The sequence below is a fragment of the Lactuca sativa genome, chromosome 8, assembly GCF_002870075.4.
Source record: "Lactuca sativa cultivar Salinas chromosome 8, Lsat_Salinas_v11, whole genome shotgun sequence".
Taxonomy (NCBI): Eukaryota; Viridiplantae; Streptophyta; class Magnoliopsida; order Asterales; family Asteraceae; genus Lactuca; species Lactuca sativa.
Genome location: NC_056630.2, coordinates 186,054,017 through 186,066,297, shown reverse-complemented (window position 1 = coordinate 186,066,297; position 12,281 = coordinate 186,054,017). Strand labels below are relative to the sequence as shown.

The window sequence follows — 12,281 nt, the reverse complement described above, 5'->3', positions numbered from 1 at the left end:
AATATAATAATATCATATGTTGTCATACCATGGCTATTTTCAAGATAGATGCAAAGAGGCAGTTCAAATGCAATAAGCAAAGGTGTGGCAACAACTGCATGACATGGTTCTCACTGCATAAAAGATAAAGTAAAAGTATTCCCTGATGCATAGAACAAAATCTATCAGAGATCGATTGATATCCACAAGATTATAGATCGTACATATGTACCCACATATAAATTTTAATAAAAAATGTGACAAAAGTCATCTTTGATCAATTGACATATCTATCAATACATATTTGAATTGGAAATTTAATAAAATATCAGCTCGATATAAGAAGGAAAAAATTTGACTAACCTATTTTTGAAACACCAATTACAAAGTTCATCTCCCTTTTGTGGTTAGAGATTCCAACCTGCTCCACCTTGAAACACCAGTACCTACTCATTGACAACATATAGAAACAAAATATTATTCCTGAAAGTCGTAAAAAAAAAATAGATATAAAATGAAAACAATATACTTAATTACCATTGCATAGTCATGACCCTCATCTTGTGGTAAATGAACATTCATTTCATCTCCATCAAAATCAGCACTGTAGGATCTGAAATTAATATTTAACACCATGAACATTCATTTCAGATCCATCAATTGTATTCCATCAATCAAGTACCTTCATCACAAGCAAAAGAAACTGATGGGCACAATTCTGCACTTGAAAACCACATGTGATTCCCATGAAAATAGTTCAATTAATAAACAATTATCTCATTAAAATACCATTTTCGTTTGGATGTTTGTATAATAACTTATGCTCTCTCTGCTCTACATTTATCAATTAAATATGTGAATGCTTAAAGGCTAAAACGCTAAAAGTACCCCCAAAATAAGGGAACTTGTTTTACATTATCAACTGAATTTCAAGTTAAAATAACTCTCAGACCAAAATCAATTCTGCAATTAATCTGTAGCTATGATGATTGAATGAAATTGGTCATTTAGCGTAGATATCAACAAAAGGAGAACTTTAGAACCAATATCGGTCACTCTCTGAAAACAATGTAGGGGGACAAGTAAAGCCTCTAAAAACAACATGGTGTAACCAATAGTTTTAAAAGATCCAGTCAGCCTTTCTTGCTGAATATTGCATAAATATGCACAAAGATCAGCTTCATTTTCCCACAAATCTCTAACTATACTTATGACCTGAAATTGTAATTGATTAAGAAATTAGGGTTTTCAAAATCTTATCTGCATAAAGAACTCGATCTCCTAATCGAGCTTCAACATATTTCATCTGCATCTGAAGTAGAACACACAGGATCGAAAATCATTGATGGTCAACGCGGTGCCCCTCAGAAATTCTTGGGGTTACGCATAGGATCGATTCCATATCAGCAAAAGTAGAGCACATAGGATCGATTCCATGTATACATGAAATCAATGGGGTTACGCATATCGGAAGAAGGAAGGGGTTATGGTTCATATCTATTGAGTTTCATGGGGAGCTAATTGTGTTGATTGTGTAGAGAGAAAACCTAAAATTAGGAATGAATCGTAAGAAGGAAGTTTTATTCGGGAGGCGCGTGTATTTTTTTGGGTCAGGATGATGTCAGCAAAATGATCCTAAGGTGAAGACTAAAGGAGGGAAATGCAATCAAGGGTGGTTGTTTCTTCATTGAAGAATTTAAGGTTTTGTTTTAGTAATATTTAGAGATTCTATGATTTATTAGTTTTTTTATTTATTTTTTTAATTGTTATGAAATTAAAATAGCTATTGTAATGTACGTTAATGAATTTAAAATAGCTATGGTAATCTACTTTTAATTGTCATGTTTCTTATGATGTAATATATGTTTATAATTCAATGTTTTTTTATATGTTTCCCGCGTTTAACGCGAGTTTTAATCTACTTTTAAAAAAAATGATCGTTCTTAAATAAAATACCAAAAGAGAAATATTGCATATGTATCTATTACAACTACAACATTCTTTGGTATCTTTTTATTGGCTGTTCAAGCTTTCAACGCATGAATATTATGCACTTATTTTTTTTTACCGTGTATTTTTAGCCGATCCTATAAATGATAGAGTGTTTTTGATAAAGACCTACCAAAAACAGGATGCATAGAGAAACATATTTTCATTGTGAAAACGGTTTAAAATATAAATTGTCAATTTATCTCTCATTATGTTGCATAATTTCGACCGTGTTATTCTTATATACTATGAAAGACATAAATATAAAGATGAATATACAAAGTGACAAAGTAGTGGACAAAAGAAAATTTTCAGAAATATTTTTGGTTTGCAAAAATCCTACGGCTTTAAATAAGAGACCATAATAAATTAATAGTAGAGTTTAAAAATCCATTTCAATTTGATTTTCCGAAGATAACGATTAATATTTTATCAAAATAATAATATTTCATTATAGGTATCTTAAAAAAAACAAAAAAGTAAATTAAAAAAAAAAACTTTTGATGATTATTCAAGAGACTAGGCTGACGTCAGTGAAAGGGATGAGACACTGCAGCACAGGTGGTGGCGGCGGTAGCGTCTCTTTGGTTGCAGTATATGGTATCTGGCTTCGAGGAGTACTTTTTTATTTTACTTCCCCCACATTTAACGTTTTTCTTATTAATTTTAACCTTTTATCATTTCTTTTCAGTTATAACAAGAATAATATTATATCTATTTTCTATATAAATGCGTTGGAAATTTTAATATAAATATTTATATTTTTACTAAATATATATACATATCAACATATGTTATGGGATGTAGTTACAAACTTTGGATGATCGACAGCTTTATGGTAATATATAAAATTTGTTTTGTAGATCATCATAAAAAATAAATAAATAAATAAATAAATAAAAAATAAATAAAATAAAATACTAATAAAAAAATAAATATTTTGTCACAGCTCATATCTACCTTGATCTATGGATAAGAAATTTACAACAAAAACAATAGTTCACAATCCATAATGCTAAAGAATTAATAATGTCCGGCTAGCTCATTTGATTGAGGATGAAACATTTTAAATTGAAGCTACTATGTTCAAACTTAAGCATAAACAAATTAACTAACATGCTGAATTTAATTTGTAACCACTAGTTAATCTTTCAAAAAGTTAAACAATTAATTACAAAAATATCAAAATTAATAACTTTATATATATATATATATATATATATATATATATATATATATATATATATATATATATATATATATATATATATACACTAGTCGTTTACCCGCGCCAAGCGACGGGTACAAATATTTCTTTCGAAGATTGGTTTCTAGAGGCGTTTAATGTTTTGCACAAAAAGTTTACGTCTACAAAATTATCAATAAAAGTAATGCTAGCAGAAACGAAATCATTAAGAATTCAAAATGAAAAGTTTGAATTCTTTATAAATATACATAAACACAAGATTGTTCGTGCATTATTAATCGTATAACATTACTTTATACACCACATGTCCACATTCAATATATAAACTTCACCGTCGTTGAATTATTCGCCAGGTTTCCACAATATTTTTATATTAGCATGTGATATCTTCCGGGCAAGACACATAAAGTTAGGAGACTAAAACTTCTTGTTTTAGTATAAAATTTTATTGCTTCGGTTTGGCTACATAGTCCGACAATACAAAAGGCAAATAAGTAAAAGATCTTGGCTACATCATGAGCTAAGGTATTTTCCGACCATTCGGGATCATTTAGGGGGTTGAAAACAACAAATTTCAACCTTTAATGTTTAGTACAAGGAGTGAAGATCGGTTTTCGTAATCCTGTCCACTTTATACAAACAACAAATGAAGAAATAATAGATGAAAACAATATTTTTTAATGTATGAAAATCGGTTGTTATAGGTTTTAGAATTAAAAATTACAGAATGATTTTAGTATTTAGGAAAACAAAAAAATATCTAATTATTTAGGTTTGAAATTTTATCGAGACATTCATTGATCATATATGTATCCTTTTTATAATCATAAAAAGTCACATTATTTCATTTTATTGTAATCAAATTAAATAACATTGGCCGTAAAATAGCATTCATGATGATTAATACATTTTATATAGTATTTATATTTTCCTTGCCTTGACAAATTTTATTTGTAGACTTGATGAAAATTAGAAAAAATATATATTATAACCATATTGTAAATTATTATTTTAATTGGAGAAATATATTAAGAGCAATGATATATATTGTTTTTTATTTCATATTAGAACGTTAAAGTATTTCGATGTTTATATGTTGTAATGTCTTTGTTAAACTCCACGTTTGCTCAAACTGATTCTATAATTTAAAATGTTTACTGAAGCTGAAATTTAAAATGTATGCTAATATAAAACAAAGAGGTTTGAAACTTCGGTGATTAGAATTGTTTATATTGTATGTTTATTAATTACTCCATTTTTTGGCATTGCAATGTAAAAAAAATATACATTTTTTGTTGTCTTTACTCAAGAACAAATTTTGTATGAATGAGAATGCTAAAAAGGTTCAATAAGACGACCAACTCTTATTAAACACCATATTGATATAAATTAGTGTTTTGTTCAGTTTTCTATTACATAGTCAAACAATACATAATCATGGTTTTTGTTAAAGTAGTTGGAATGTTTTTCAATAAATATAGAGTTTCTTCAGAGAGATTTAAGTATGATACCATAAAAGCTTTGAATTTAAGAAACATTCTTGATTTTCACACAAACATCACCACTTTGTAAATATACATACATTTATTCCTATAATAGAAATATACTTATATATAGCATTTTAGCAGCCAAAATTCTTGAACTTGAAGACCATTGAGCATCTTCCATCACAGAAACTATAGGTAGATCAACAATTCTATTCCGAATCAATTGGTTTCTTTTTAATGGTCTCCATTTGAGCCTCTAAGAACAAACAATATATAAATAAATTATCCTATTAAATGTAAACATACTTATTTTGCTAAGCATAAGTGCAACTATTTCACACCAAAAAGTTGAAAAAATCATTCATATTACCTATAAAAAAGAAACTATGAAAAGAGCATTTAACACATGATACTTTAATATTAACATAAACTTGGACATATAAAATTTCTTAAATCTACAATCTAATTACCGGTGTTGAAAGATGATAAAGAGCAATCTTCAGTGTTCTGGTTATATTGGGATAATCTACACGAAAGTTTGATGGCTCTTCCCCCTATTGGATGACTTTGCCCCTATCTCAAAAACCTTACTTGTTATGGGTGAATTTAACATCTTTCTCTAAGAGTAAGGCGCACCCAACTCAATAACCCTATACATAAGCTCCCCATAATACTTCAATAGTCCAAGGTCTTTTTAGTATATCAGCCACAAGTAGATTGCTATTTCTGTAATCCCCAAGAACAATCCTCAACAACATAAGGCTAGGAAAGTTCATGTCAGAACAATGGTTGCTACAATTAATTTCGATGCAGCTGATGATCAAAATTCAACATCTCTACATAGTTTGGTTCTTCATTGTCATGATATCATCCACCCTACTAGTCGTTGGATTTTGTCTCCCTCTATAATTCCACCAAATGTTTTTCTTTTCTTTTATTCTTTATTTTGTCCCAGCTTCCTACTGGTTTATGAATGCTGAAATCTTACCTTTCATGGTAGGAGTCAACCCTTCACACATTGCACATTTAAAACCTGGGCATTTAAACAACAACACTTTGTAAATTATGCATCTTAGAGTGCACATGGAAAGTAAAAGACAAAAAATCAAAGATGGAAAATCTAATCGTGTTCATCAAGCCCTAATAAAAAAAATATAAGAACAAATTAGAGCCCTTGCATACAGAAGATACATCAGAAATGGATTGAGACATGATATGAATCATAGTAAAAACCAAACCAAAATCCAATAAAATAGAAGTTAACGACACTGTGATTATGATTGAAACATACAGGAAATAAAAGAAATAGAAACAGAAATATAAGAAACAAAAGAGAAAGAGAAGATACAGGACCTGCACAATGATCGAAGGAGGTAGTAGGGTTTAGAGAGTTATTTGAAAATTCAAATCAGGGGATTTGAGAGATTCATCATCCGCCAAAGCCTTGTTCTTTCAAACTTCTGTCCTGTAACGAAATAAACGAAAAAAATTAAAACACACATAAAGTGATTCGTCAATTGATGGGTATTTTCTTGACCGCCGTGAGTCATACATGGGAGGAGGCGAGATCATGAATTGGGGATGGGTGATTCGATGAACCAACAATGACGGTGGAAACAATACCGATTTGGCAGTGGCAGAGACGGCAGTTACAAGGAGGCTATCGTATGAATGGAAACACCGATGATTCATCTTTCACGTCTCAGTTACAACAATTTTCTCAAACATAGAGCAAGCATCTTCATCTTTCCCTGAATTTTCCAATAAATTCCAAATAAAAACAAAAAAAGAAGAAACCACGTCTTGATTCTTCTACATGGATACAAAGGTTTTGCAATGTTCGAGTTTGTGGGGCTGTGAGAGACTATACAAAGAAGAGGAATAATGGAATGGTTTTTGAAAAAAAGAGCCGCTAGGGTTTTTTGAGAAAGAGAAAAAACACGCCAGTTATAGGGGAAGGTGGGCGAGATTCCAGAGATATTTGCGGATACGGCGGAAAATCAGGATTCAACATTGAAAGTAAGTGATAAAAGAGGGCTGGGTCAAACAAGGGCTCAGTCAAATGAACGTAGATAAGGTTTAATTGTGCAGTGAGTAATTGTATTTCATGCTTTATGTTTTATACTTTATTCCTTCTATTGAGGTGGTACAACCTGTCATTGACCGGATATAAGATTTGATTTTTTTATGCATAAACTACTCATACTTATTGCATTATAGTCTGAGAACAACTCGCCGAGTTCCTACGAGCAGATCTCCTACTCGCTTCCAAATCCTCACCAGAGCATCCTTCTTGAGGATTTGGGTTTCTGGGACTATTGCTACACATTAAATTGCTAACTCTGCGTGCAGCTACAAAGGGTTGGACCTTCTACACATAAACCCCTCTTAACTCAGTAACAGATCATATGACTCACCGAGTTTGAAGAACAACTCGTCGAGTTCTAAGCAATCTTCATAGGACTCGCTGAGTTGTTCATCCAACTCGTCGAGTCTAAGACCATCTTCATAGAACTCGTCGAGTCCACTTTGGAAATCGCCGAGTCCCTTCAGCCCTTTTCTCATACAGAACAAATCTGAGACATGCAACGTCTCCAAACCATAGATCTAGGTTCCTAGGGCATGCTTATCATGTAAAGTTGAAAACTTTACATGCATGCATGGCCCTATGAGCTTCAAAAGGAAATTCCAAGCTCTTTATGAGGTCATACACTCAATAGGGACCTCAATCACTTCAACAACAGAGACTTTACACTTCTAAGACGTCCATAAGGTCCAGATTTGAAGTTCTTTCAGAGCATAGAGCATAAACACATGGAGTTTGAGGTTTTAGGGCTTGAAAACCACCAACTAGGGACAAAAAGGGGGTCTAATGAACTAGTGATCAAGGTAGGGACTTTTCTACCTGAATGGAAGCTTCTCACAGTGTAGAATCCGGATCTACTTCCCCTCCTTGCACTCTTCAACCTCCTCCTTCTCCTTCTAAACTCCAACCTTCTTCACAAAGCCAAAAATCACTCACAAGAACAATATGGGGGCTATGGTTTCGCTCTACAGCTCTCTGGAAGTGTTAGGGACAAGGGAGGCCAATTTGGAGCGTTTAAATAGGGTGCAAACACCCGGGTTAGGGTTTTACTCATCCAGCACGGACTCGCCGAGCCTGGGACCCGACTCGCCGTGTCCCTCGCTCAAGTCCCGTGCCAAAATTGCTCTTACTCGGCGAGTCGGGCCTCCAACTCACCGAGTCCAAGGCAAAATGAGAAAAAAATACAAAAATATAAATTGTACCAGGAATCCGATGTTACACTAGATTTAGTGAGATGTTTAACGTGAGATTTCCAAATTGTATGCTCTGTATACCAAACAAACCCTACCTTTGATATGATCTTACCTGGTTATACCTTATCAACTATAGAGTAGTATTCGTTGGGATTATTAATGAATCTAGACTATCATCATTATAGTACAATAATTATGGAACAAAGACTAATACTTAATGATAATTATATCTCTAGGTCTTTCAAAAGCAAAAGCTAAGGTGCTAGGCGAAGAGATACCTAAATTACCAGTCATCTACTTTAGCAAGTGTATGCATAGTTAGTTTCATCTTACAAATAAATATGAAGTATTTAGATAATTGAATGCTACATGTGCTTATTATCTATAATTAAGATGCTCTGTGTTAGACGAAATAATATGACATGATTTTATTTGATTTAACCATATACGTATTTTCATACTTATAATATATTAGGTAGTAAAGGGTGATGAGAGATGAAAAATTATGATAAAAGGCCATGACTTTTATAGTACTATTGTACTAACGATGTAATCATCTAACAGAGTATAGATGACAATCACAAACTATTCTAGATGGTCCAGTAGAACACTTGCAAGCTCGCAACCTGTAGGTGTAATGAACTACGTGTTCATATGATGTACTCTATCCCCCTCATGGTTGCCTTATTGATATGTATTGGTAAGGAATCATTGAAGCAGTATTGTCTACTCGTTCCTTACGATGATCCTTAGGACAGGTCCCTAGAGATCAGTATTTTTGGATCGGAGAATAAGAATAACGGGAATGGGTAATGTGTTTAATTATTTGATGTGAAATATATAATTAAAACAAATTAACTATATTATTGTGGGTTGAAAACCCTTTATACTCACCAGGCTCCCAGTCTGACCCACTCAGACCCACTCAGTTTCGTAGTATCACAGATAGCGATACGAAAACCCATGGATGATGAGTTTAAATCTGATGAGAGATTTAAGTAGTATAGGCCATTAGAATAGTGAACTATTGTAAGGCTTGCAACGTTAAGTTTATGCTTATATTTATGTATCAATGATGATATCCCAAAGATTTTAATAATCAATGAGAAAACATTTTTCGGAAATGATTTTATCTCACGTTATAATTGTTATGGGACAAATTACACATTTATAAAGAATGCTCTATTTAAAATAAGCATAAAGAAAGTTTTTTTTTCGGGTCGTGAAATTGGGGATGTCACAAATGGTAACCTATAGGTGCATAGATGAGTTGATCGAATAAAGGTCGTTAACAAATTGGTGAAGAAAGGCTTGGTGAAGATGTGTTGTTGGTGTTCGAATATTTTTTTCTTATTTTTTGGGGGGTTTTGGTTGGTTAGGTGAAATCATGTTGTTTTTGAAAATTTTAGAAATGTTTTGAGAGAAAAATGATATTGTGTGTGGTGAAATGTAGAGGTTTAAGTGTGTTTTTGTAGTGGTTGGAATAAAGTTTGAAAATCTAAATTTTATGTAGAAAAAAATGACTACTCTTTTAAGACAAAATTACAAAAACGATCATTGTGCTATGTATTCTTTCTAGGTTTTGGTCCAAACCACAACGTTTTTGGGTTGGTGGTCCATTTTAGCATCTTTGTATGTAGATTTAGTCTCCGTTAAACTTAAGATGACTAATATACCATTATAATTTTTTTCCATTTTCTTAAATAGTTAATCTTTTGTTTTAATATTAATGTTATAATAACTAAAGTGGAGCCCACCATCACCCCCACTTTATTAGTAAAAAAAGAAAACAAATCCCCCTAACCTCACACTCTTTCACTCTCTTTTAGTTCGTCTCCTTCCCTTTATTCTTCTTCCTGAAACTTCTCCACCTATACAAGGTTTTGCTCTGTACAATCCTGGAATTGTTATTGTAACCTCTAAGATCCCGTTGATGCTAACTGAGATTTTAGATTAATGGGATCGATCCACATCACTAACCAGATGTAACATCCCGAAAATGCGTACCGGTTTTTTTTCTTTAAATCATTAATAAAACCATATTCATAAAAACATGTCATAAACCATAACATAATTCAAAGTATTAATTCCAAAAACATATTTTCATTATCATAGTAAAACATCCCAGGATGACGAATCAATGGTGTGTGCCATGCGATCACCCCGAGCTCTTCCCTCTGCTACCGGAAGCACCTGAAACCAAAACTGAAAACCGTAAGCACGAAGCTTAGCGAGTTCCCCAACCTACCACATACCCTGCACAAACACATACATCACATACTGGGCCACGCCCGCTATTTCGGGCCTCGCCCCCTACCTCGGGCCTCGCCCGCTACCATGACCCCCTGGCTTCGAGCCCCGCTCGGATACAGATCTGTTTCTCTTAGGCCCCGCCTGTCTCTGGGCCCCGCCCGCTAACCACATAATACAAATAGCATATAACACATAAATAAACGTACCCTACTGTATTCTTGTCCTAAGGCCTCCCCTGTCTTGGGCCTCGCCCCTATCCTGTCACTAGTGCGTCATGGAACCCCGTCCAAGCTCCTATTGTAAGTGAGATACGGTCCCACTCCCACACTCACTCCATACCTATCTCGGGCCTCGCCCCTGCTCTGCTACTAATAAGATATGGAACACCGTCCATACCCTACTATTGGTGAGATACGGGACCTCGCCCACACTCACCTTCCTACCAGGCACATACATGCATCACACAGACAACAATTATACTTTATCATGCAAACCATTCCTTGGGCACCCTCCTGACATCGGACCTTGGTCCTGAATATCATGCTAGCAAACAGTGCCTAGGGCTAACCCCCGGGTCTTCCTACTCATAACTACATGGGCCGGCATTGTGGCCGTAGACCCATTCACACAAAGGGAAACTCACCTGCACTGCTGAACTTGCTGATAACCCTCTGGCTGCTGTCCAACAATTCTCTGAACCGCTGCTCCACTAGCTCCCCGAGCTACCAATATCAATGCTTATATAACTTAGATCCAAACAGAACTCTAGAGGCCAACTAAGTCCATTCTTGTCAAAGTCAGAGTCCTGGTCAAAGTCAACTTTCCTGACTGACTCTACTCGCCGAGTCCTTATGCTCTGAAACCCTCACAATACGACCCAAATCCCAGAGTCACCCCGCCGACTCGTCGAGTTCAACGATCTATGAGTCCCATCCTGTCCAACTCACTGAGTCACCACTCAACTCACCGATCTAAGTCTTAACCAGAAAAGGTTGAGGTTCTGCGATCCAACTCGTCGAGTCCATGAGATTCTTCAACAGACTCGCGGAGTTGTTCTTCCAACTCATCGAGTTCCTGCCTATCTTCATACAACTCGCCGAGTCCACCCATGTGACTCGCCGAGTAGCTTCGGTTCTTAATCCATACAATGGCTTTTCGAGCCATGCAGGGGCTCCAACTCATAGATCCACTCCTCCCAAATCTATTCCTCATGTAAAGTTGCAAAATTTACGTGAAACCATAGAGATATAGTCTTAAAACACTCTAGGGTTAGGGTTTATGACAAGGAGGCTTCACCAACAACTCATTGACATAAACTTTATGACTTTCTGGATCATTACAAGTCTAGATCTGAGGTAGCAACCTCAGATCTAGGTCTCTAACTAGACATGGATCTCATTCATACCCAAAATGCTCCAAATCTCATACATAAGATAGATCTAAATGCATTAAGGCCAGCTTATTACCTCAAAGTTGACCTCCCACTAAAGAGTAATCCAAATCTATGCAAAGCCCCTTGCTCCAAGCTTCTTGATCTTCAATATCACTTCACAAACTCATTCTCTAGGTTCCAATTTGCTTCCAAGGGTTTTCACTTCACGATTTAGGGTCTCTGGATCTTAGAAGAGGGGTAAAGAGGCTGGGGAAGGGTGTAATGTTCCTTAAATAGGGTGCAACCCTCGGATTAGGGCTTTTCTCGTTCAGGCCAGACTCGTCGAGTCCACTCGCCGACTCGTCGAGTCGATCACTTATTCTACAACCCGGATCCCGCTCCAACTTGTCGAGTTCATCTATGGACTCGATGAGTCGACTCCTTTGACTTATGGTTTCTTTTCCTTTCTTGGTCTTTCTGATTCTGGGTGTTACACTAGAAGGAAACTAAGTTCAATGATGAATTTAGATCTCATGAGCCATCTGACCCAATCAGTTTGTGATGATCATCAAATGGCATTAATGGGGCTTTATCTAACTCATTCTACCAATCTCCATTAACAACCAACATTTTCTCATTAAAATATGTAAATTCTTTTTCCGTAGGGTTTTTGGTTAGTATCTAAAGGCATTATCGAAGAACATTCTCATTTTAC

General features: G+C 34.8%; 1 long non-coding RNA gene across 1 annotated transcript; it reads right to left on the bottom strand.

Annotated features, from left to right (window-relative positions):
- Positions 1-5,060: 5,060 nt before the first annotated feature.
- On the bottom strand, positions 5,061-6,539 carry LOC111911840 (uncharacterized). The gene is made up of 3 exons (XR_002856997.3): positions 6,215-6,539; positions 6,016-6,127; positions 5,061-5,695 (listed from the first exon to the last, which is right to left on the bottom strand). It is a non-coding gene; the product is annotated as an uncharacterized LOC111911840 (long non-coding RNA).
- Between the last annotated feature and the right edge of the window lie 5,742 nt (positions 6,540-12,281).